The sequence below is a fragment of the Papio anubis genome, chromosome 7 (assembly GCF_008728515.1).
Source record: "Papio anubis isolate 15944 chromosome 7, Panubis1.0, whole genome shotgun sequence".
NCBI classification, from domain to species: Eukaryota; Metazoa; Chordata; class Mammalia; order Primates; family Cercopithecidae; genus Papio; species Papio anubis.
Genome location: NC_044982.1, coordinates 160,417,439 through 160,441,191, shown reverse-complemented (window position 1 = coordinate 160,441,191; position 23,753 = coordinate 160,417,439). Strand labels below are relative to the sequence as shown.

Sequence of the window (23,753 nt, the reverse complement as noted above, 5' to 3'; positions counted from 1 at the left end):
CCTTTTTTCATGTTTGTTGGCTGCATAAATGTCTTTTGTTTTACTTCTCATTTTCTTAAAGTGAAGCAATTTCATGTGGTATCTTCCAAGTGTATTTTAGTCAGTTGCCAACCCAGCTGCTAAGATTGAACCAGTTGTTTTGTTTTTCTCTTTTTTTTCTATTAATTTAGCAAACAATTTCATATATAGTTTGCTATCCTTCTCCATGGGGCCTGCATCTTCAGATTCAACTAACCATGGATTGAAAATATTTGACAAAAAGTTGTATGGTTTCATCTGTACTGAAGATGTACAGTCTTTTTCTTTCTTTCTTTTTTTTTTTTTTTTTTTTTTTTTTGAGACAGAGTTTTACTCTATTGCCCAGGCTGGAGTGTAGTGGCATGATCTCAGCTCACTACAACCTCTGCCCCCTGGGTTCAAGCGATTCTTCTACCTCAGCCTCCCAAATAGCTGGGATTACCGGCGCCCACCACCATGCCCGGCTAATTTTTGTGTTTTTAGTAGAGATGGGGTTTCATTTTGTTGGCCGGGCTGGTGTCAAACTCCTGACTTCAAGTGATCTGCCTGCCTCGGTCTCCCAAAGTGCTGGGATTACAAGCATGAGCCACTGTGCCCAGCCAAGTGCAGTGTTTTTCTTTGGTCATTATTCCCTAAAAAACACAGTGTAACAGCTATTTACACAGTATTTACATTGTATTCGGTATCATGAGTAATCTAGAAATGATTTCCTGCATATCAGGATGTACATAGGTTCTCTGACAATAGTGCACACTGTGTTCGCTGTGTTTAAAGAAATGTGCTAGCTATAGAATAAATAAATTTGAAGTCAGTGTGCTGAGAAAGCACTGACATGGATAGAAAATATTCTATCTGTATAGAATAGACAGAATAGAATAGAATAGAAAAAATTCTATCTGTATCAGTCTGATCAAAGAAGTGAGTATAGTCTTGTCATACATACAGTCTAATGAATGTCTAAAGTTAATTCTTATAACTGCTTGTAACAATATTTCATTTGGCAAATGTTGTTTCACAACTTTCCTAACTGCCCCTGTACTTTGTAGATTGGTTGTCATAGAATTCCGTGGACTTTAACCAGTGATGCGCTGATTTTGTCATTTGTACCAGCTAACTCATCTGGGAGGCAACAAAACAATATTCTCCTGAGGTAACATCCAACTTTTAGTAAATTTATTTTTGTGGTTTGTGTTTTTTTAAGTAATTGAGAATTTCATTAGATGTACAAGGAGTCACTTAATACAAATAGTATTAGGCATTCAGTATTCTTATGAGATATCTGAGCCTTCAGTTTCTTTTAACATTTTACATTTTCTTCAACTTTAAATAACATCAGAAACATCCTATAAGTGTAATAAAATTCTGATACTTTACATATAGTTACATAGTAAAGCCTCCTGTCTTATTTGAAAAATGAACATGTATACTTCTCATTCCCATGTATATAATCTCTTCCCACAGAATGAAGTGGACCAAGAACTGGGCTTCATACGGATGAATTTATTTTTTTCTCCATGTGGAGACGTGAAGGAAAAGTATAGGAAATAATTCTGCCTCCCACCCACAAGTCCCCATGGGAATTTCTCACATGTTAAAAAGCATTTTGTCCTGAAAATAACAACATTTTTTCTTAGGGAATCAGGACACTCCAATGATGGTGAGACTCTGGCTATGCCAGTCAGCCATGGGCTGGTCATTGACTGTGATGCTGGTCTCCATGATTGAATAGTGTGGGTCATTGGTGACAGATAGCTGTGTGCTCAGTGTCTGCCACGTATCTCAGGTTCAAAGTCCCTTTTATAAATGTGACTGGATCATGATGACTTAAAAATGGATCTCGGAATCTGAGCAAAACGAGTGACCAAACCACTTCTGTGCCAGTTCTGTGAACTGAGGTCCAGCACAGGGACCATGCCAGGCAAACACGTGGAGAGAGTTCAGTTTGGTCAGCAGCTGGTACCAAAATGGCCTGTGGTATTGGAAAACAAACCCACTCACATAGGTTACAGCACATGAATTGTACAGAGGTCTGTATGTGTTTGTATGTATTTATATATGTTTGTGTACATATATCTTTGGGGATTATATGGCATTTCTTTCAGTGTTTGGCTGGCAGTGTCCATACTCTCATAGTAAACAGAACTACTCAAGAGTAGAGAGGACGATGGGAAACAGTTTTGCGTACCCTAGAGTCTTTTACACATTTTTTTAGGTGCTATAATCTTGTGTGTGAGGTCAGTCTCTCAGGTTCATTAGGTGGACAGTGCAAAAGGTATTATGAGTTTATATATTATTTATCTATTAAGTAAAGGAAATATTTGGAAATTGAAGAGTAGCTTTTATCTATTAAATAAAACAATATATGGAAATTGAATGGCACTTTCTATTTGTGGAAAGTCTTAACATTTTAATTTCCTTATTTTAAATTACTAACATTTAATTTCCTTATTGACCTTATCACAAAAATTGGAATTTAAATTTTGCCTGTCACTCAAAGAGAAGCTTTTTAGACATTTGATTGAGGGATTCTAGTAGATGCTATAGTAAACATTTCTAATTGTAAAATGATTAAATTTTCAATTCATGGAGTTTTATGTGGATTTCATTGCCTGATATTCATTTTTTTTATTGGTGAGCTTCATAGATGTTTAAAGGGAGATCCTAGTTTTATTGTGTGATGCTAACGGAGGCCTTTGGTCATAGAAAACTGACTTTAGTACTACCCGTTTCCAGGGAGTGAGCATAATCTTTATTCTCGTACCATGTGGGCAAGTGAAGATCTATGGTTTATTTCCTATAACCCGTCATTAGTAATTATGAAAGTAAGAAAGTTAACAAATGAAACTCTTTTAATTATGAGGGTTTCATTTGTCAACTTCTTTACTTCCTCATTGTGCTTCGCATATTGGAGGTAATACTGGAATTGCATGGAATTCCTACTGCTGCTCCACTAACCTGCTAATTTGGTCACATGTACCAGATTCCTTGTCTAGCAATGAAAACAATACACTTCAGAGGTAATACTGCAATTTTTTGTAGGTGCATTTGTCCTGGATGAGTTCTATTATTTTATTTTCGCAATTAAGATTAGAATTGGTTTTTCAAGCAGTCCGTTAATCCACACGGTGTGAGGCCCTAATAATCTGGTTAGTCATCTGAGGTTTCTGTGTCCTTTGTCCAGTATTTTTATACTTCCTCTGTTTTCAGATAACATTAGAATACCCTACTAGCGAAATAATTTAGTATATTTTATGTACTTGTGCATAGTAAACCTGTTGTATATGTACACTATTTGCATGGTTGGCAAATGTACATTTGCACTTTTTATTTTTCTATAATTTTTTTTCTGTTTTCAAAGGTTAATGTGGACCAAGAACTAGATTTCATGTAAAAGAGTTTATTCCTTCTACTTGAGGTGTGACTTGAAGGAAAGTAATGGATAAATAATTCTGCCCTCCCATTCTCAAGGGCCGGGGGAATTCTAATCTTGGTAAGCATTTTGTCCTGAAAGCACAGACATTGTTCTTCGGGAGTCATGACACTCCCATGACAGTGAGACCCTGGCTGTTCTGGTCTGCCATGAGGCTGGTCACTGGCTGTGATGCTGGTCTCTGTAATTGAATAACGTGAATTGGCAAGTTCCCAGGTGACAGAAAGATGTGTGTTCAGTGTCTGCCACATATCTCAGACTCAAGGTCCCTTTTATAAATGTGCCTTGATCAATGATGACTTTAAAAAAATGGAAACCTTGGAAATCTGAACCAAACGAGTGACCAAGACACTTCTGTGAGCTGAGGTCCAGCACAGGGACCATACCAGGCAAACACATGGAGGGCGTTCAGTTTGGTCAGCAACTGCTACCAAGACTAACCCATCCGCATATGTTAGAGCAGATAGATGAATTGTACAGAGGCCTGTATATCTTTGGGGATTGCATGACAATGATTTAAGTGCATGGCTGGCAGCATTCAAACCCCTAGTAATCAGGCTCGGTGGCACCAGTGTCCGAGGAGTGAGCATTGTAGAACTAGCTGTGCCAGCGCTTGAGTCATTCACACTATTTGCATAGATGCCACAGCATTCTTAATGAGGATCAGCATGTATAGGTATGTTACGTAGTCAATTAGAAAGAAATTGTCAGTCTTTGCTTGTTATTTATTCTTTCACCAAAAGAAATACGTGAAAATCGAAGAGTGGGTTGTATTCATGGGATTATCTTACTACCTGCTGGAATTTGCTTGCTAACTCAGTCTCAAGTATTAGAACAGCATTTGTTTTTCTTTTTCCTGTCACTCAGGGAGCAATTTTCTAAACATTAGATGACAGATTAAATTACATGCTTCATTAAACATTTTAATGTGAAATAATGAAGTTTCTAATTCTAGGGATTTTTGGAGGATATTGTTGGCTAATAGGTATATTCCTTCATTAAGTCTTTGTATATTTTAAGAGAGATTCTAATATTAGTAATACTCAGGGGGCCTTTGGCCTTTGAGACCAAAATCTTGGAAACATTGATTTTCTATACTCACCCTGTTCCAAGCAACAAGCAGATTTTTTAGTTATGGAGATAGTCAAGTGACTATGGCTAATTAATTACAAACTGTTGTCAGGAGTCATTCAGTTGGGAAGGTTTTGTTTCAAAACTCCTGTAATGTCCCCTGTGCCTTGCAGAACGAAAGTGATTTTGGAATTGCGTGGAATTCTCACTGCCATCCCAAAGAAATGCTGATCTTGTCACTCTTACCTGTTCCGTTGCCTGGGGCAGAACAAAAGGATGTACTTCAAAGGTAATATCCAAGTTTGAATAAATTTACATTTTATGGCTTATTTTGTAATTTTTCTGTAGTCAAGTAGATAATCGGTCTTGTGAATGATCTGTTAATAACAGTGTGAGGCATTAATTATCTGGTGAATCATCCAAAGCTTTCATTATCCTTTATTTCCAATTTTTTTTCATTCTCCCTTTTCAGTAATATGAAAAACCTCCTAGTAGAATTATGTTAGTATATTTGATATTGATATACATAACAAACCCTCCCTTCTTGTGCATGTTTGACAAATGGACATACATACTTACCATCTTCGCATATTTGTACTGTTTTCACAGAGCAACATGAACCAAGAACTGGGTTTCATATGAAATATTTTATTCTGTCCTCTTGAGATGTGACATGAAGAAAAGTGTTGAGAATATTTCTATCACCTCATCTTCAAGAATCAGTAGGAATTCTCCCATGGTAAGCATTTTGTCCTGAAAATACTGGCATTCCTCTTAGGAAGTCGTGACACTCCAATGACTTTGAGACCCTGGCCATGCTTGTGAGCCATTGGCCAGTCGTTGACTGTGATGCCAGTCTCCATAATTGGATGAATAGTGTGGGTCAGTGTACCCCAAGCTGATGGAAAGCTGTGTGCTCAGTGTCTGCCACATATCCTGGATTGACGATGACTTTAAAAAAAAAAAAAAGAATCTCACTGAAATCTGAAAAAAATGAGTGACCAGAGCACTTCTGTGTGCTGAGGTCCAGCACACAGGACAGGCAAACATGGAGGGATGTGGATGGTCAGTGCCCATAGGGACTGGGGTATTTGAAAGCTAATCTGCCTGCGTATGTTGAAGGAAATGAATTGGACAGTTGTCTATAAATATCCCATTTTTTAATAAAACGGCTATTCCTTTGGTGCTTTGCTGGTAGCATCCATCCACTGGTAGTAAATAGACCCTGGAAAACCAGCACATATGTAGTGAGACCCCATGAGATATGATTGTGCCTACCTTAGAGCCATCCATACAGTTATCTTGGATGTGACAGTCTTTTGAGTGAGAGCAGTTTACTAAGGTCATTTAGATTATCAGTTCCAAAGATGACGTGGGTCTTATCAATTAATTTTTTTAGGTAGAGGTAATATCTGGAAAATTAAAGAGTGATTTCTAACCATGAGAATATTTTAGAGTTTGTTTAAATTTGCTTGCTAACCCAGTCCCAAGAATTATGACCTTTTTTTCTGTCTGCATAAAGCAATATTCTAGACATTTGAGTGATTCAAGTAGATGTTGTGAGATGATTACATTTCCAGTCCTTGGAATGTTATGTGGATTTTATTAGCTAATCTTCATATTTCATCAGTGGATTTTCCTATGCATGTTAAGGGAGATCCTTGTTAATTGATATGTAGGTGGACTTTAGGGTTAACCTGAACAGGTCTTGGGAAAAGGACTTTAAACATTCTCCTGTTCTGTGGAATAAGTATACTTTTTTCTGGACATACACCTTGTCAATGAGTATGTATCATAATTGCTCATAAATTCTTATCAGGAACCATTCGATGTGGAAGATTTCTTTCTCAACTTCTCTAATATCCCCTGTGGTTTGCAGGTTCCATGTGATACTAGAGTTGCGTGGATTTTTAATCTTTACACCAATGAAGATCAGAGGTTAACATTGCCCTTTTTTTAGAAGTTTGTATTTGTCACTGATAACTGTAATAACTGATCTTGTTGAAAAGCGTGAGAAATGAAGATCTGATATGTCACTTTTACCAGCTTCCTCAACTGAGAAAGAATACAATGAAACATGCTGAGGTAACACCTAATTTTTGATAATTTTTTCCTGGGTTATTACTGTTTTAAGTATTTAGGAATTTAACGGGTGCTATATGGAGTCAGTTAATTCACATACTATAAGATCTTAATCTGGTGAGTCATCTGAGGCTTCTGTTTGTTCTTTTCCAGAATTTTTGTGCCTTCTCAGTCTTGCTGATGATCTTTCTGTGGGCATGAAGCATGGAGAGTGCCAGAGAGGCTGATCCTCAACAGTGTGACAGCGGAAAGTTGGGTGTGACCAAGAGGTATGCGGTGCCCAAATGCCAGTAGGTCCTCAGCAGTACCACCTGGTGAGCATCACTCTGAGAGCTGAGAGGAGGTGGGAAGCAGCTCATGGTGAGAGGGTTTAGAGGCCGCCTTTCCCTCTCTGCATGCTGCACAGTTCTTCTAGTCACATATCCCGGGACAGTACCGTACCTGTGTGTGTCCTGCCTGCATTGCTGTGACCACTTTGAGTGGAATCAGTACGGTGTAGCTCTGTGCAGCTTCTGCAAATTGCCATGCTCCCACTCTCAAGCAGGTTGAGTGCTATAAGTGATTTTTAGACCATTGTTTCTTTATTCCCTTCTTTTTGTGACTTCTTCCTCCCCAATCCATTGGGTGACCTTTGAAGGTAAAGTAATCCTGAGGTGGTTGAATTGATGGAAATGCTATGCATTGTTGTGAATGGAATGTTCACCAGGCCAACATCTTCTTGGAACTTTGAGCACACTGATAGTCTGGTTGCACATTTGATTTGTCTGGCAGCAAATGTTGGACAGTATTTGGACTGATGGAAGCTAGAGACAAACACATTGACTGTTGTTGAATAACACTGGAAACATCCTAGGAGAGCGGTGTATTAGCTAATTTAATAGGTACATAAACTGAATCCTACTGTCTTGTGCTTGATGGACCAGCAGACACATATGCATGTATTGTTCTCATGTTTCTGCAGCTTTACCCTATTCCCACAGGTCAACAAAGACAAGGCACCTAGCCTCACATGAAACTTTATTGCTTTCCCTTGAGATGTGACATGACAGAAAATGTCAGAAATGATTTTTCCATCCCATCCTCAGGGACCAGTGGGAATTCATTTTACCATTACACCTTCAAGGGCCAGGTCAGGTTGCTCAGTGTTTTGTCACTAAAATATTGCCCTTTTTTGGGGATTATGTAATACTCCATAAGGTACTGTCTGTGCTGGGCAGCATGGAGCCTGGGGCATTGCTGTGTTGGGGGCTGGTCTCCATGACTTAATAGGGTGGATCAGTGTGTCCCAGAGAAGTGTACTCCAGAGTGCTCCTTTTCTTTCATGTTTCTGAGGCAAAACAGTGCCCCTTTTTAGAAGTTTGCACGTGTCACTGATAACTGTAATAATTAATCTTGTTGAAAAACCTGGGAAAACAATGCGTTAAATAATAACTCCTCTGAACATGAGGTCCAGCACAGTTACCTGCCCTAAACAAACTGTATGGAAGGAGAGTTCAGTTTGTTCAGCTATGTGCTCCCAGCAAGGACTGTGGTACTGGAAAACTAACCAGCTTACATGCACTAGAGAAACTGAATTGGACAGTGACCTGTAGGTACCCAGTTTGGAGATGAAATTGCAACTCTGAGTTCTTGATTGGCAACATAAATATGTTGATAGTAAACAGACCCTGGGGAATCAGCACTTGAGTTGTGAAATTGCGGGAAATAGCTATACCTACACTTGAGCCATTCACACTTTTGTTGGAGCTGCAGTAATCTTCTAAGTCATGCTTGCTCTCTTGAGGGCAATAAGATGGTCAAAATCCAAGGAGATTTGGGGTTTTCACTTTTCATTTCTCTATTAAGTGAAAAAAGTTATGAACTGAAAAATAGGTGTTACTTATGTAATCTTCATAGTATAATTTAATTAGCTTGCCAGGCAGTCACTGGGATTTAATCAGTTTCTTTGTCTTTCATTTTTTCATCAGCTGAGAGAGTAATTTTGTGTGCCCAGAAGTACTGTCTTCAGCTACATGCTGCATTAAACATTCCTAGATGTGAAATGATTAAATTTCCAAGTTTTTAAAATGTGGATTTTTCTGGCCACTTTTATATCCCTTCAGTGGGTTTCTAATGGATTTAAGGAGAGAGCCTAGTCATAGTGAATGGTGGTGTGTTGGGTATGCTGAGGAAACTTTGATACCAATGTTTCAGAAAACAATTATTTCTACACTGTCATGTTTCAAGTACCAAGTATCGTTCTTGTCATACAGATGGTCCAGTGAACATCTCCGGGGAATTCCTTACAACCAACCTCTTATTACAAAATATTCCATTAGGAATGTTTTGTTTCTCAACTCCCTGATTTCCCCTTTATAGATCGGAAGTGATATTGGAGGAAGACAACACTTTGCCGCTTGCAATTCTCACCTCCACACCAAAGAAGGACTGTTTTTGTCATTTGCACCAGCTTCTTTCTCCAGGAAAGATCAAAACGATGCACTCCAAGGGTAACATCCAGTTTTTAATACGTGTAATTTCCTAGATTAGTTTTGTTGTGTTATTAAATAACTTAGAATTGTTTTTACAAAGTCTGTTGAACCAAACAGTGTAAGGCGTTAATAACCTGGTGAATTATTCGAGGCCTCTTTTCCTCTCCTGGAATTTTTGCACAATTTATATTTTGAATAATATCAGAGACATCCCAGTAGAGTAATAAATTAGCACATTTTATATGCAGATACACAGTGAAGCCTCCTTTCTTAGGCATGTTTGACAATTGGACATGTATATTTCTCATCTTTCCATATTTTTACTCCATTTCCACAGGTCCACGTAGACCAAAATGTGGATGTCATATGAAAGAGTTTAAACATTCCCCTTGAAATACAGGAGAAAGTATCAGAAATAATTACACCATTCCATGCTCACAGACCAGTGGGAATTCTCACAGTAAGCATTTTGTCCAGGAAATACTGTATTCTTCTTAGGGAATTATAACATTCTAATGGTAATGGTAGTCGGCCATGTGGCTGGATCATTGTTCCTGTATCCTGGTCCCTATGACTTAGTGTGGTCATGGTGTCATTGTGTCCAAGACAGACAGAATCGTTAGTGTGTAGTGTTGTCTGCTATCTCAGGCTCACAGTCCCTTTTATAAACATGGCTGGATTGATGATGACTTCAAAATCTTTTGGAAATCTGGACTATCTGAGCAGTAGAATTGCTTCTCTGAAATTGATTTCAAGTCATATAAAAGGCCATGTTACACATATATTGTTAATCTGAGGGAGGTTGTGATCATTTAAGTTGTATTTTACAAGCACTAGGACCACCAGTAAGAAAACAATTCAAAAAATATTAAAAGAACAACCAAAGAATTAAAATAGGATAACGAAAAGATCTGTTTAACACAAAATAAGGCAGTTAACAATGAACAGCGGAACTAATAAGACATAAGACATGTAGAAAACAGGAAAATGACAGACATAAAACCAGCCATATGACAATTATATCAAATTTTTAAAAGAGATTAGGAGATTCTGTTGTTTTTTAAACATGAACAACTATACATTGTCTATAAAAGAGACACTTTAGAACAAAAGATACAAATAGTTTGAAAGGAAAAGATGGAAAAAGCTATATCCAGCGAATCCAGAAGAGAGCAGAAGTGGCTATTCTGACATCAGAATAAAGAGACTTTAAGATAAAGTATTGCTAGAGAGGAAGGAGGATAGTATTTAATGTAGAAGGGTTAATTAATAAGGAATATGTAACAATTATCATATCAGCACTAACAACACTGCCCAAAGTTACATACACTGAAAACTCACATGATTGAGGGGATCAATAGGCGGTTAAACAATAATAACTTTTGTTCATAGCCTCTTCTTAATCACTGATAAGTCAGTTAGGTAGAGCATCATTGAGGTTACAAGATACTTCAGCAGTGTTATCAACCAGTTTGACCTGAGAGAGAGAGGGAGAGAGAGAGAGAGAGAGAGAGAGAGACAGACAGACAGACAGACAGACAGACAGACAGACAGACAGACAGATAGATAGATAGATAGATAGATAGATAGATAGATAGATAGATAGAGAAAACTCCACCCAACAACAGAAATACAAATTATTTTCAAGCATACCTGGAACATTCGCCAGGGTAGAGTATGTGTTAGGCTATAAAACTGTACTCAATAAATTCGAGATTGAAACCATGTAGAGGATGTTGTGTAACCATAGAGGAATTAAATTAGAAGTCAACACAAATACATTTGGAGGTCACAAAATATTTGGAAATTAACACACTTTACAGAGCCCATTGGTCAAAAATCTGTAAAAAGAAACTAGAAAGTCCAGGGGTGGTGGCTCACACCTGTAATTCCAGCACTTTGGGAGGCCTTGGTGGGCACATCACTTGAGGCCAGGAGTTCAAGACCAACCTGGGCAATATGGCAAAACCCCATCTCTACAAGAAATACAAAAAATGAGTTGAGCATGGTGGTGCGTGCCTGTAGTACCAGCTACTCGGGAGGCTGAGGTAGGAGAATCACTCGAGACCAGCAGGTAGGAGCTGCATTGAACCAAGATTGTGCCACTGCACTCCAGTCTGGGTGACAAAATGAGACCCTGTCTAAAAAATAAAAAATAAAAAGAATCTAGAAAACATCTTGCATAGAATGTGATACAACTAAAGACATGCTTAGAGGGATATTTATAGTTTTAAATAACTGTATCAGGAAAAAAAGGGAAGATAAATAAATGATATAAGCTTCCACCTTAAACAAGAAAAAGACTAAACTAGAAGATGAAATTCAAAGCAAACAGAAGGAAGTAAGCAATAGGGATTTGAGCAAAAATTGATGACATAAAAAAACAGACAAAATACAGAGAAAAATTCGTGAAACCAAAAGTTGGGTTTGTGCAGAGATTTGTGAAATTGACAGTCCTTTAGCTTGACTGACACAGATCATTAGAATTAGGAATGATGGAGAGGATATCACTACTGACCCTATAGATTGGATCAGGAGTGTTGCTGTTTGCTGCATTGTACTTTCTTGAGGGGAGAGCTATGAAGGAAAACAAAATGCTCACTTACAACTCAACAACACAGCGCTGACATTTTGATTCTCATTGGTTTCATTGCTCATATCTGTGAGGTTTCCAGAAGATCCCATAGCAGTATCATTCATTCCAAATTTATCTGTGGGCTACTCTGGGAACACTGTCTGTGGGTTAGCCCTGCTCTGCAAGGAGCAGTAAAAACTTTATATATATATATATTTTTTTTTTGAGACTTAGTCTTGCTCTGTCGCTCAGACTGGAGTGCAGTGGCGCGATGTTGGCTCACTGCAACCTCTGCCTACAGGGTTCAAGCGATTCTCCTGCCTCAGCCTCCCGAGTAGCTGGGATTACAGGCACGTGCCACCACACACTACTAATTTTTGTGTTTTTTTAGAGACAGGGTTTCACCACGTGGGCCAGGCTGGTCTCAAACTCCTGACCTCAGGTGATCTGCCCTTGGCCTCCCAAAGTGCTGGGATTACTGGCATGAGCCACTGTGCCTGGCAACTGTTTGTAGCCAGTGGGAAATTGTTTTAATTTTGGGAAGCCTCTTGTAATCAAATCATGTATCAACATTAATCACATGGTAAGTGCTCCATGGTTTTCATTCCTAAAGATTCTAGGATGTTTGACATTTCTCTGCTTAGCTTATAGCAGAAAGGTATTGGGTATCAAGAATGTTTGAACAGTTTCTCCTTTTTGGGAATGAAGATGATATTGGGCTAGAATTGAGATGTATGATTGATAGAATGTCCCTGAGGCCTGAGCAGTGTGCCCTTTTGGGTATGGACATTGGAAGAATGTAGTGAATTCTTATAATTTTATGTTGCCTTGGCATCCATCTTGAATATAAGTTTAACTTTCTTATACTAGAAGCAAGGTTTACTCACCTTTGCATAGTTTCCAGTTCTACACCTCCTCCTCGTTCCTCAGTGTGGTTGGTCCAGATAGTCGCCTTATCCAACTGCCTCCTTTGGACCACTTCACCATGGGACAGCTTGATGCAATCTACCTGACAAGCCCCTTGAACCCCACACCCCTTATGGAGCCAGTGTCCACCTCCCAGTCACAGTGTGACCCCAGGGAACTCATTTCTGCTTGCTTTAGACCCACCACTTAGAAGTCTCCATAGCAAACCTGTTTGAATAGTACCCTTGACCCAGTAAGGGCATTGGCCCATGTGTGTCTCTCTTTCTCTCTCCATCTCTCTCACTCCCTGACCTCTGCATGTGGACTCCCAGGCATGCCATGTACCCCTCAGGACCTGTAAGTAATACTATCTTTATTTTTGTCTTATATCTCTTCTAATCATTGAAAGGGCGCTCTCTATCTTGAAGATACTATATTAAATAAAATGAGAACTTGACCCTAACACAGTTAGTGACAGGCTGAAACACACTGATTGCACTCTTTATCTATTTAGTGATTTTTCTCAAGTTACTGCACACCATGTATTATCAACATAATTGATATTATAGAGTGGAATTATAAAACACTTTTGCCACAGAAAGTTCTATTGGTCACAGATTATCTAGAGCTACTACGTGTATGCTATTCTGGGATAAAAGATGTAGATGTGATAAAAGCATTTATAAAATATAAAAACATTTATAAAATATCTGTCTTAGAAATGTTAGCTAAAATTAGTTTGGGAAAAGTATGTTTGAAAATAGAATTGTAAGCTACCACATTTTGATAAATATTTCTAAATTTGTTTATTAACTTATCAGGAGACAACAGAGTGAAGTAAAGAAAACAGTAGCCTTGTATCAGTATGTTTTTATTCGGAAGACAAATGCGTGTTTTAACTATTGTATGTTTTTGGCTTAACTTTTTTTGTAAAGTTAAAACTTTACACTTTTACATGAATCTGTAATTTCAAGATGTCTTAATGGTTGACAGGGACAGGACAATTGAAAACCTGTAAATATATTTGGCAAAATTTATGATGCATTATTTTGCAGATGGCTTCAGAGAGTATTAGCACATCTGTTTGAGATGTGCACAGTTTTACATTTGTCCCTTAGGTAATCAACAAGGCTGAGATCAGTAAATCACATGTAAGCCACTGTATAGTTATATGGCTCTTCTGAATAGAGATATATCATTTTATCATATCTAGACTTTCTAGTTATATTAATGCTGTTGAAAATGATTTTGTATTACATGCTTTCTTCCAAATCATAGATCAAGATATTTTATTTATGTGTGTCTTTTTAATGAAGAGTGGTTATAGGATAGTCCTGATTATTGCACATAAACATTGCCTTTCACTAGATTATTGTTTGGGGGCAAATTTTAGGCTATTGTTTTAAAAAAGAGTAGCTTAGTTTAATCCACCCTTTCCAGATATTTAGAAATTATTGAAATGTATTGTTTTGTAAAGATAGTCTTAAAAAAATTGTTGAGCTAGAAACATGTCCTTCACCAGTGGAATCCTTAGAAGATTTCCTTGGGCTTCACTGGGTGGTACTAGACCATGATCATATTGCTCTGTATATAATGGTGTAAATTTTGTTTTATAACACTTAGTCTTAATAGATTGGGAATATTTTATCTTACTAATGTAGTCATTAGCTGGCCACTCTCTGTGTCCATTGGACCTTACAGAGTAAAGGGAGGGCAGTGCGTATTTGAAGCCTGTGTACGTGACACACAAAGGGCTTAGCAACATCCGTGTTTTCCCAGCACAGGATACCCATACTTCCTGAATGTTTCATTGTTAAATTAGATTTTGTGTGTGTGTGTGTGGTTTATATGAACATACAGATGTGTGTATTTTAGGTGCATTTTTTTTTCTTTTTTTCTTTTATGTCAAGTGATGATAGAGCCTAGAAGGGAAGCGAAACTGTCCATGCCCTTGCCTTAACTTTCAAATCTGATAAAAACAACATTTATAAAATATCTGTCTTAGAAATATTAGCTAAAATTATATTGGGGAAAGTATGTTTGAAAATAGAATTGTAAGCCACTACATCGTGATAAATATTACTAAATGTGTTTATTGACTTGTCAGGAAGCAAGAGAATGGATTAAAGAAAACTCCAGAGAATGAGCTGACAACTTACTCCCTGGTCAGTGGCTCTCCATGCCTACCTGTGGTTTCTTGGACACCCTTGCAGGTATGTGGGCAGGGAACTGCACATTCATAGGAAACAGGCCTAGGATGGAAGGAGTTGATAGATACTGCTCTTCTTGAGTTTGATGACATTTGGTTCCAGTTAAATAGCATGAAAACCCATCTGATAGCCAGCTGAGGGTGGATACCGTTCTGGGGAATTAAAGGCGAGTGGTCACAACAGGTCTTCCTCGGCAATCCGAGCCCAAAACTGAATCTGCCTCCATAAGACCATTATGTTTCAGCTCTTTATTTGTATGATTGATTCATCCAGTGGACTTTTAATTTCTTATGTCCAGATATTTTTTCAGTTCATTTCTTGTGATACAAGCACCTTGTGGATTGCCTGTCATAGAACAGGTTCTCAATAAACTTTTATTGATAAAAAGATATATAAGTAGATTGTCTTGGTAATTTTGTGAGTAACCTGACCAACTAAGCAGTAGAAAACAAATGATTTTAAAACAGAAAGAGACATAACTTTCAGTGGGGTTCAGGTGATCTAGTCGGGTCTGGAAATGCGCAAGAGAGAAGGTCCCTGATGCAGTGTGCTGACATTGAAATGTGTAGTTATGGACTAGATGGTTATGGTTTCAGAACTATGTTAATTAAATTAAATCAATATAAAAGAGTAGCAGAGAAGGAATTTCCAGATTCCAGCTGCATTGCTTGTTTCATTGGAAGTGGTGTTTCTCTTTCTTTCTTTCTTTTTTTTTTCACCTCAGAAGATGACTTCCTGGGAACTCTTCTGAGAGTGAATGTTATCAGCAAATTCCCAAAACAACACCCCTTAGACAAAAAGCCTCCTCACCTATGCATTGCCTAGGCCACCCACTAAAGGTAAGGTGTTAGTTAAAATAGTCCTTGCTTTCTAGGAGAAGCCATGTCTTAGTAGAAATTGAGCTGTTAATTTTCTGAATATTGATGATGTTTGATTACATTCTAATTGATTCTGAGATTGCGTGATATGTTAAGAGATGCAGCTTTTCTTAATATACCTTCATGGCTTTTCTACATCTCAGTACATTTACTGTTAATATGAAGGATTTCCTTAACTTCTGTCATCTAATAAGCTCAACTCCTTCATGGCTTGATCCATTGTAATGCTAGAAAATTGTACAAAGGAAACACAGTAGCTTCTCCATAACTGTTAGACTGGAAGGTTGACAAACTGGTCTGAAGTAACTCATCAAACAAATGAATGACCTAGAGCTTTAAGAAACCAGAGAGGAAGAGAGAGACATGAAACCCGAGGTTGTTGATGGCTGTTACTTTTTAGCCCAGCAAAAGGAGAAAAAGCAGCATCAGTATCTGGCATCCTTGACATCAGGAAGTTTTAATGTCATTGTTTTGGCCTCATCATGGACTCAGGTGCTAGAAATGAGGTTTTCTCTGTGTACTGTGGGTGTATTTGTTCTAGCACAAGTAGGGGGAAGATTAAAGAGGAATTTCATACCCCCATGACTCCTTAGGAAATGTGTTTCTCACCTTTGCCACTTTTCCCCACTGTGTCCTTGCAGGTGATGGCCACAAAGAGGTGGATTTGTTGAGTTGGTGCCATTCCTTCTACTGCCAGCTTCACCAAAACAATGATTCAGTCTTCCTTATGCATGGGGACTCTTCTCTTTCCTGTGTTGCAGTGGATACCTCCTGCAGATAAGAAATGCTTAACTGAGAAATGCTCATGTTGGGATATCATCGATGAGACTTTAATTGGGGCATGGTGACTGTTTCCCTTGCTGCCACTTGACTCAATCCCAGGAGCCTCAGTAGAGGATAAAATATTACACAAGATGCTCAAAATGGTGGAATTGCTCAGTGCTCCCATAAATATACATTTATAATTTTCATTTGCCACATGGTAAACTGAAAAATACAGAATATATTAAAAAGAAACTCTGCATGATTTTTTTCAAAAATTCAAAGCATATTTAAATAATATATAAATTAAATGCCCTCCTCTCTTCCAATTCTGTCCCTATAGTTTTCCTCTATTAAGTGAACTACATGCATTCTTTTAGTGGATAGATGCACACGAATACACAAGCCATTTTGGGGAAGGATCCAGGAGTGTGGCCATATTGTAACACATTTTTCTGCAAATTACCTCTTTCATTTAACAGCCCTCATTCAATGGCCTTTTTCTTTTTCAGTAATACATACACATCTTTGTCATTTGTTGAATGACGACTTGAATGTTTTGTAGATGAAATATAATTAAATGTTTTAAGCATTTCTCACTCATTTATGTTAGCACCAAATTTCTGTGCAATGAACCTCCCTATATATCAATAATTTTGCATTTGTCTATATCATCATAATAAATTACTTATCAGTTGAATTACTGGGATTAAGTATGTGCACACTTCATATTTTGAAAATTATTGCAAGTTTGCCTTCAAAAATGTGGTTAACAACTTTATCCTCCAATGGCAATGAATGAGATTGCCAGCTTTCCTACAACCTCACAGACAATGGATTTTATAAATATTTAAAATTTTTGCCAATGTGATCACCCAAACTATTGTCTTAAATTGTATTTCTTTTGTTTTTGAGTTTGGTCATTTTTTCATGTTTGTTAGCCATCTGTATTTTTTAATTTCTTCTTTATGTCCAATTTTGTGGGTGGGAGGAGGATTTAGTCTCTTCCTGATTTCGAAGAGCTCATTTAATATTTCGGGAAATAAGATTTGGATTGTCAACCATTACAGCTCTTTTTTACACACTTTTTAACTTTGTTTTTGTTATAAGAATGTGTATGATTGTTATATGTCCAAGTATAACCATGTTCGCTTTTATGGCTTCTGAGTTTCATGTCATTTTTGGAAAGATATATATACTGAGTCCATAAAACCCTTCACCTATGTTAAATTCTAATTCTTTTGTGTTTTTTTAATTCAAATTCTTAAATCATGAGAAATTTTTTTGTTTTGAAATCTTAAAGTTGCCAAGTTACTTGCCATTACTTGCGATTATTTGCCAATAATTGCCCATTTATCTGTACTGCCATCTTGCGCATATGCTGTACTCTCATCTGTGACTGGCTCCATTTTTGTTCTGTGGATTTGTGTGTCTCTTCTTCTGCCTCCTGTCTCATGTGTCTTCTCGTTGGAAGAAATTACAGTTTAGACTGCAATTTCATCAACTTTAATAAATCAATTGAGGGGAGAATGGTTTTTAAAAACATTAAGTTAAGTCTTCGTATCCAAGGACAAGGTATGTCTTTTCGTATTCAATAATTTTAATTACTGTTAATATTTTCACTCTGGTGATGGGAGTTTTTCTTTTAATTTGCTTTCTTGTTCATTTTTTGTATCCAAAGTTTTTGTTTTGTTTTGTTTTGTTTTGGGGGTAAGTGGTCACCTTACTGTTTCTTGTTGCTTTTCAGATTTTTTCAAAGTATAGACTAAATCCTTTGCAAATATTTAAAGTTTTTATTTCCCCCCTTCATATTGATCCTGATATTAGTTATGTTGACAAAGTCCACAGACTGTTACTATCAGAACACTTGAACAGTTATGGAAATATTACCCACCCTTGATTTAATCAGGGTTTAATGGTATGCTTCTTTGGTTTGACTGGCACATTGTTGCTGGTCATTTTCTCCCAAAGACCACCAGAAAGAGCTATGATCAAGCAAAGCTGAGTTTGTTAAACTGACCTGCAGCAAGGGAAAACACCACCTTGATAGGATTTAATAATGTTTCAAAATCAAGAAAGGCTTTGGGGTCTGGGCAGGGAACTAATTAGAAATGGGCAAAATTTGTCATGCAATACTTTAAGATTGGTGGGAAAGTGAGATGAGGTTCTTAATGTGAGGATTGATCATCAAATCATTTTCTAGGTGAGCTGTTTGCCTGTAGAAATATGTTATCAATGATAGAAGAACTATTTGCCTAGATAAGCAAACTGAATTTATTTATTGGTTTACAGTTTTATCTTGCTGGGCAGGACTCTGCTGGGGGTGGTATCAGGTCTTATTCCCAATAGGTAAGTTATTTTGATGTGGGTGGTCTTAATCATCAATGTGTGAAATGCTGATTTTTAAGTGCGAAATACTTTGTCTACTATGTTAGGAAAGTCTCCCACCTTTTATATTTTGTAAGGAATTTTAATCAAAACCAGGTGGTAGATATAATCAATTTTTTTTTTTGCAGAATCTGTGTTACTGTTCTTTTTAAAGACTTTTATCACTATGAATTAATTTACTGTTATTGCAACTTCCTTTTATTCCTTGAATGAACAGACCCCTACTGGTTTTAAAAATGTTTTATTCTTTTAATTTACTACTTAATCGTGGGTATTTTAATTTGATTTGGAATTTTTACAAGTATACAACTAAGTGAAATTGATCTGTGATTTTTCTTTTTTGTGCTATTTTTGTCATGTTTTGATATCAGATACTCTGGTTGTGTTAATCATTTTGAGGATTTTCTTATACTGTGTTCTAGAGTGGGTGGAAAAGCTCTTATCTCACTATCAGAGTTTAAGTGAACACATCAGTGAAATCATCTGGACTCTCCTTTGTTTTTGGTGGTTTGGAGTTAGAAGAGAGGCTATCTAGAAGTTGTTTTTTTTTTCTTTTCCTTTTTTTGTATGGTTATTGCTTGTTCTTTGTTTTGTGTCTTAAATTTAACCTGTGTTATCTTAGCAAATCACAGTTCATACAGATTTTCAAACACATTAGCATTAAGTTATACAGTGTTCTTTCATCATTCTATTACATTTCTCTTGTTTCAATTATGTATTCATTTTCATTCCAGTTATAGTTATTTCTGCCATGCCTTTGTTAATGAGTAAGTTTAACTAGTGGATGTTTAGCATCACTAGCCTTCCCCTTCCCTCTCCCTCAATCAGGTCTTTGGTATAGTTTATCAGGTATTTTTTAAGGTTCTAATTTACTTGTATATATTGGTTCTGTATTCTTTTATTTCTTTTCCTAATAAATTCTTAAACATGTGTAATACATTCATATTCACTTGTTCTTGGCAGTGAAAGATTTACCCCACTGTGCATTTTATAAAACTTTTCATTATGAACACATTGTAAACATACAGTGTATAAGGAGAAGAGAACAGTGAACTAGCACATACAAGGAACTGGAAGTGGTTCCATCATTATCAACATTTTGCCATATTTACTTCGTGTTAATTTTAAGTATTTTCAAATAAGCTAGAGAAATAATAACACTTCTTATTCTATAAACATTTTTACAATTTTATTTTTAAATGTGTATGTATACACACTCATGCTTTTATACTATTCCATAACTTTATAGCTTAGGTATTATATAAATATTTTAATATTTCTGATTATTACATATCCATAGGTGTGGAGCTTCCCTATTTTTAATGACTTATATTTTTCCATAAGTAAAATTTACATAGTTAAATGCATTGATATATAGTAATTGTATAATTCAGTAAGTTTTCTTAAAAGTAATTACTATCCCATTCAGAAGACAGAATATTTTTATTACTTGAGAACCTACCCTACCGCCACAACCAAGCACCTTCTCAAAAAAACAATGTTGTGATTTCTACAATCACAGATAAGTTTTGCCTCTTTTGAAATTAATATAAATGGAATCACACTGTGTGTCTGGCTTCTTCCACTCATCATAATCATGTTGAGATTTATCCATGCTATTCCCTATATGAGCAGTTTTAAGAAATTTTTATAGTTGTAATATTTCTCTATAAATGGTCATATTGCAGTTTATCTACTCTCTTGTTGATGGACACCTGAGTAGTTTCTAGGTGTTAGCTGTTTTGAATGTTAGCAGACCTCTTATGTAAATACCTAAAAATTGAATTGTTTGATAAGACAGATTTTTGCTTAACTTATAGAAAACTGCTAGAGTCTTCTAAAGAAGTGGACAGTTTTCACACTCCCAACCAGTGATATGAGATTTTTAGTTGCTGTCCATTTTTGCCAACATTGGAAATTGTGAGTCTTATCTATTAACTGGGTGTGAGCTGACATTTTGTTGTGACTTCAATTTGAAATTTGACCGCTTAAGAAGGCAACCAGTTTTTCATGAAGTTGTCCAATTGTAAATCTTCTGTAGTAAAATTTGTGTATTTTTCCCAACTTTTAAATTACAATTTTGAAGTAATTTTGGACTTACAGGAAATTTGCAAAAATAGTAGAGTTCCTGTGTATTCTGTACCCAGCTTTCTGGATGTTAGCATTTTATATAATCATTATTATGACATTACATACAATGATTGAAATCAGGAAATTAATATAATACTATCAACCAATCTGCAGACTATATTCAGGTCTTTCCAGTTACCCTGTTAATGTCCTTTTTATCTAGTCCAGGATCCAATTCAAGATCCCTTATTGCATTTATCTGGCATGTTTCCTTTGCCCTCTCTCCTAACTACAAATCTGGGAGAGTTCCCTCAGTCTTTGTATTTCATTAAATTGACACATTTGAGAAATACTAAACCATAATTTTGTACCCTAGTCCTCAATTTGGATTTGTCTGATATTTTTTATTATTAGATTAAGGTTATGCACTTTTGACAAAAGATAACACAGCAGTAATGGTGTGCCCTTTTCAGTGGATTGTATCTGGGGTACATGATGTCAGTGTCTTATTTCTGCTGATATTAAATATCACTTGATTAAGGTAGTGTCTGCCAGGTTTATCCACTGCAAAGTTACTGTTTTCCTTTCTTTGTAATTAATATTTTGTGAGGAGATACTTTGAGACTATGCAAATATTTTATTTCATCTAATTTCAGTAATAATTGAAGATTCTTGCCTACAGCAATTATGATTATGGTGTAAACCTAGTGATGGTTTCTATTTCCATGATATTTTCTCTACGTATTAGAATTTGACTGTAAAGATCTGTCCTTCTTCCTCATTTATTTGTACTCAGTTGTTATTTTACATCAGTGTGGATTTGTGCATATCTTACTTTATGGATTGTTATATATTGCAATCATTATTTGTGTTTGATTTTCATTTTTTTTTTCCTGGATTTGATCATTGGGAGCTCCTTTAAGTTGGCCCTGTGTTCTTTTAATACAACCCCATAATTTTTTGACCACTTCTTATTTTCTGGTATCACAAGATGTTCTAGGTTTGTCTTGTATTTTCCTTCCCCAAGCCTGTAATCAACCATTTCCTCAGCGAGTTCTAGTTCTTCATATTGCGAAATAGTATTTAGAAACCAAGATCTTGTTATTAAGTGTGTTCATTGCTAACGGGGTTTTATTGCTTCTAGGCCTAGAGCTCGGAGCTATGTGTCCATTTACACACACACACACACCTATAATGTCTCTGTCCATTTATCTATCTTAAATATATATACCAATAATATATAGAATACTATAGATAGTATATATCTAGCTTTATTAAAAATCACGAGTTCATACTGTTATGATTATAATCCATCATCATAACGTTCATTTTATTCTTTCGTCTTGGCTTATTTGTGATTTGTTTCTTCAACAGTGAGAAACCTACCTTTCATTATCTACAATATGTTTTGTTATTTCTTCAGTGCGGTATGTGCTTAAAGTAATTTCAGAATTTCTAAATTATACCCGTTTAAAAATGAAATCACTAACTACAGCACGGTATTTAAATATAGTTCTTTTTTCTTTATCCTTAACAGTGTTCGGTCAACATACTGTTTCTAAATGTATTTAGGTTAGTTATCTTTTTTTCCTATCCCCTACAGTATGGTTACATTAATCATATAATCAGTCTGGTTTTTTTTTTTTTACTGTTTATGTTCCATTTTGAGTTCCCTCACCTTTTGGATTAATTTAACTATATTTTGTATATGTGAAATATTACTGTGGTTCTAAAAATTAGGATTGTGAGAAATATCACTTCCCCATCATCCCTGCTACAATGATTCTATTCCTCCCTTCTTTCCACCCTAATCTCACCCAACCCCTAGAGTTAACTAGTCTAATAGTTTCTGATTTATTTTTTTCTCTTTTTTTTCTTGATCACAAATGGGCAGATACATATATATTTTATCATATCCCCTTCCTTCTTACATGATTGGTGGCATACTATAGATTTTTTTTGCAATTTTCTTTTTCCACTTAATATGTCGTGGAAATCACTTCATGTGTATTCAAAGATAAATTCCTCATTCTTTTATGCTTGGTATGGTTAACTCTATGTATGCACCACATTTTATTCAACCCCTCAGCTCTATGAAAATTGTTTGCAATATGTGTAAAGTATCACACTACAAATAGTTTTACATTGGATTGTTTATTCCCTCTTCATTTGGAAGCATTCTTTGTATTACTGGGACATACATTTCTTGTTCAACATATGTGTTGCAAAGGTTTCTTTGATTAAGTATCTTAGCCTGCCTGCCTTTCTTTCCATTTCCTTTCTTTTTCTTTTCTTTCTTCTCCTTTTAATGCTATTATGCTCTAAATTTTAAAATGGCCCAAATTTGCCAGTGGCTCATCCCTTATTTCTATTTATTCTCCCTTTCCTTTTGTCCCCCACGTCTTTTCCTTTAATTTAGGTGAAATTAACATAACGTAGCCATTTAGTGCATTCAAAATGTTTTGCAACTGCCATCCTTAACTAGTTGCAAAACATTTTCAGCACCCCAAAGACAACTCATACCCATTAAGCAATCAGTTCCAACTCTCTTTCCCTATCTTTTCATTTTTGTTTTTTGGAGTTTTTTTGAGACAAGGTCTCACTTTGCACCCAGTCTGGAGTGCAGCGGCACAATCATAGCTCACTGCAGCCTCAAACTCCTGGCCTCATGCAGTACTTCCACCTTAGCCTCCCGAGCAGCTAGGACTAGAGGCATATGTCCCTACACCAGGCTAATTTATAAAAGAAAGTTTTTAGACACAGGGTCTTGCTATGTTGCCCAGGCTTGTGTCTTTTGATAAACAGATATTTAAAATTTTTAAGTCCAGTATATCAGTTTGAGTCTCTTGTTTTTAGTGCTTATTACTAACTTACTATTAAATCTTTGCTTCA

At 36.4% G+C, this 23,753-nt stretch overlaps 1 long non-coding RNA gene and 1 pseudogene across 41 annotated transcripts in view; both read left to right on the top strand.

The window, feature by feature from the left end:
• The window catches only part of LOC101015939, an 84,014-nt gene extending 64,288 nt beyond the window's left edge, over positions 1-19,726 (top strand). For 31 of the 41 annotated variants that reach the window (XR_004185290.1, XR_004185288.1, XR_004185296.1 and 28 more), the window contains 13 exons: positions 1,065-1,168; positions 1,480-2,045; positions 3,377-3,508; positions 4,693-4,808; positions 5,129-5,258; positions 6,399-6,604; positions 6,755-6,870; positions 8,960-9,090; positions 9,410-9,532; positions 12,886-12,910; positions 14,661-14,766; positions 15,488-15,602; positions 16,283-19,726. This is a non-coding gene — a long non-coding RNA (uncharacterized LOC101015939). Of the gene's footprint in view, positions 1-1,064; positions 1,169-1,479; positions 2,046-3,376; positions 3,509-4,692; positions 4,809-5,128; positions 5,259-6,398; positions 6,605-6,754; positions 6,916-7,581; positions 7,731-8,959; positions 9,091-9,409; positions 9,533-12,885; positions 12,911-14,660; positions 14,767-15,487; positions 15,603-16,282 lie in introns of all 41 variants that reach the window. The other 10 variants (XR_004185325.1, XR_004185318.1, XR_004185322.1 and 7 more) reach the window with 8 other exon arrangements.
• Positions 3,735-3,818, top strand: LOC116276160 (annotated as a pseudogene).
• Positions 19,727-23,753: the final 4,027 nt, after the last annotated feature.